Consider the following 3,675-nt stretch of genomic DNA (forward strand, 5'->3'; position numbering starts at 1 on the left):
AGATTTTACATAACGGCACAATAACATCTATTGTAGATTTCATGGTTTAATTCCGTTTTAAATCTGTGTATATAACGGCTTTAATGTACACTAATATGCACTAGTACGTTCAATCGAATTCGCTATTAGTTTTGTATGTAATGAGCGAAAAAAAAGATAGAATAAAGATTACAATGTGTCGAGCGCCCCGAATGAATGCTCCTTACGTCTACGAGCGTCTTAGTACATTCCTAAGCGTCGAGCGGCATTTGGATTGCGCGCGGGGCGGTGCGGTGAGGGGAATAGCGGAGCCGACTCGAAAATCGGCTGAAATGTGCATTTCGTGCCGAGCCCTGCTATAGGATTTACGCAGCATGTATATATAGGATGACATAGGAAATTTAGTATGAAACGTTGGAATTTCAAGAATGGATCTAGACACGGAGAAAACACGCTAAACGCATAATCTTTATATAGAAAGCACCCGTGGAAGCCTTAAGAATATTAACCTAAAAAATATATATAAACACCCTGTTAAATTCATAATGTGGAATTATATTTGTTATAATTCCACATATTTAATTTGAACACACACACACTATTTTTAATTATTTCTATAAAATTATTCTCTCAAGTTAGTATAGGTACCTATAGGAATGCGCACGAGATGCCTATGGGAATTAAATTAAAGGCCTATAGGATACTGCATCTTGACGTATAGGAACATGTAGGACAGAAATGTGTATACATCATTATCTTATGGTAGCCTATAGGCACCCAGATAACCAAGCATGCGATACCCGCACCAACCCGCACAAGATACCGCTACCGTACTGTTACTGTACTGCCACGAGGTGGCGGTGTACGGCGTAACTGTACGGTAGCAGTACAAAAAGTGTACATGATATTATAATACAACGTATCAACACTGTACCTGTACTGCATACTGTTTAGATATACCTATCATGGTACATAACCCGTACCGTATCAATACGGCGTACCATTATCGATAGGAGAGAAACTGTGGAGACTAGTCGAAGATGATATACATGATAACTGGTACTGCGAAAGTACAACTTATAGTTGCCTAGCCTGAAAATAGTCGTTACAACATTAAAATTAAATATTAGACAGTAACTGACTAGATGTTCAGTTGAAGTGCATAAATTTCTATCAGGACCTGCACATATTGAACAGATATATCATAGCTATACATCCACGATTACACAGGTGTTCGTGGATCATCGAAGTGCAGCGGTTTCCAGACGATTTCAGAAGTCAAGCATAGTAAGTAGCGGTATGCAATCGGATGGGTGACCGCTTCGAAGTGCTATGAAATTAGTTCCCGAATTCAGGGAAAATCTTTTTTTTTCATCGTAATTTTATGATGTGTACTCTAGAATAAGATAATTAATCAATAATAATACTCATTTTAGCAATAAAACTATAAAATTAATTAATTTTAATAATATGCGTACCTAAGGCGTACATTATCGGTACGGCGTACTAAAAGTACGGTGTACCAGTACTGTACCCTTTAGGTACGCACGTACCTGACAAGTACGGTATCGGCACGCATAGTACGCCGTACCCTCACCGTATTAATACCGTAGAGGTATTTTGCTATCTGGGCACTTTCAGTCTCCATGGGGTACCTTCCCACTGTCTCTCTCTTACGTCTACATATTACTATGCGTCAAACTGGTATCCTATACATCCTTTTAGTTCTCATGGAGGCATCTGTTCACATTCCTGTGAGTACCTATTACATTTCTATGGATGTCCTACGTATATCTATAGGTAATTACATAAGCTCCTATAGAATCTTATAGTCATCTATAGGAACCCATGAAAAAACCCATGGGAATTTGCAGCAGGGAGGGGAGCAAGGTTTTGCTTCATTGATATGCATATACGAAGGTTGTCTGAAAAGTTTTGAGCCTCATCATGAAGATGGCGTTACTCGTCAAAGCCATTCTGGTATTATAATCGTGATACTTACGAAAGTTATCTGTGACAATTGTGGCCACTTTGGACGTTCAGTTCTTGTTTGACAATCATTTGTGTCGCCGTTTTGTAAAAATGGAAAAAATTTAATATCGTGCTATAATTAAATTCATGCATTTAAAAGGCAATACGTCTACGCAAATTAAAGCCGAGTTGGACGCTGTTTACGGGGATTCTGCCCCATCATTTGCCACCGTGAAAAGGTGGGTAGCTGAATTTAAACGTGGTCGTACCAGCTTAGATGATGATGAGCGTTCGGGACGGCCAACAACTGCGACCACCACCGATAACATCGAAATTTGAATTCATCAAATGATAATGGACAACCGTCGAATTAAGATTAGGGAGATAGTAGAGGCTGTTGGCATATCAAAAGAACGTGTTTGTCATATATTGACTGAAGAATTAGGCATGTGTAAGTTAACCGCGCGTTGGGTGCCGCGCTTGCTCATTCTGGATCAAATACGTATTCGAATGAACATTTCTAAGGCCCTGTTGGAACGGTTTAAGCGAAACGAGTCGGATTTTTTGCGTCGATTAATAACGGTTGATGAGACTTGGGTCCACCACTTCACTCCTGAAATGAAAGAACAATCAAAACAATGGATTGCGAAGGGTGAACCTGCTTCGAAGAAAGCGAAGACGGTTTTATCGGCGGGAAAGGTGATGGCGACTGTTTTTTGGGACAGTCGTGGAATTGTGTTGATCGACTATCTTGAAAGAGGCAAAACAATAACAGGGACGTACTACGCATCATTGCTTGACAAGCTGAAGGCAGAAATTGAGAAAAAACGACCGCATTTGAAAAAGAAGAAAGTGCTGTTCCATCAAGATAACGCACCGTCTCACACTTCGGCGGTCGCTATGGCAAAAATTCACGAATTGCGGTTCGAATTAATTGACCATCCACCGTGTTCATCAGATCTGGCCCTCAGCGACTTTTTTCTGTTTCCTAGGTTCAAAGTTTGGCTCGGAGGACAGAAATTTTCATCGAACGAAGAGGTCATCGCATCCGTAGACGCCTATTTTGCAAAGTAAGACGTTCAGTATTATTTGAATGGATTAAAGGGGTGGAAGCATCGCTGGAAAAAATGTATCGCCTTAAAAGGAGACTATGTGGAAAAATAAAATTGAATTTGACCGAAAAATTACTTGTTTCTATGTTAGGCTCAAAACTTTTCAGACGACCTTCGTACTTTAGATGCATTCGGGGAGATGCTATCAGCTTTATTTGTGTCGTTCTTTGCTTGTTTATATTTGATAAACGATGAAGTTAGAATGACACAAATAATGCTAATCGTATGCAATAACATCTGCCCAAACGCATCTTTTTTTATATTATGTCTTGCATCATGGAGAATCCTATTACATATTTTAATGATACGACATAATTATTTTTAGATCTGTATTTGATCTAATTTTTATTAAGTTAAAAGTTGAAGGAACAAAAAATTAACTTAATAAAAATGATTGAATTAACTTAAGTTTAAAAAAGTTCATTTTGAAAAAAATTATTTTTGAGATCAGAATGTCCCCATTTTTCTTAAAATGAGATTACTTTAAATAATAATAACTGATATATTATTCAAGGTTCCATTTCAAAGTGAACATACATATAGAGCGTATTCTAAAAAATGTAAACCTTTAAAAATTTAAATGATCATCTGATTATATATTACCAACAAAAAA

This window comes from Trachymyrmex cornetzi, unplaced genomic scaffold, assembly GCF_001594075.2.
Source record: "Trachymyrmex cornetzi isolate Tcor2-1 unplaced genomic scaffold, Tcor1.1 scaffold2128, whole genome shotgun sequence".
NCBI classification, from domain to species: Eukaryota; Metazoa; Arthropoda; class Insecta; order Hymenoptera; family Formicidae; genus Trachymyrmex; species Trachymyrmex cornetzi.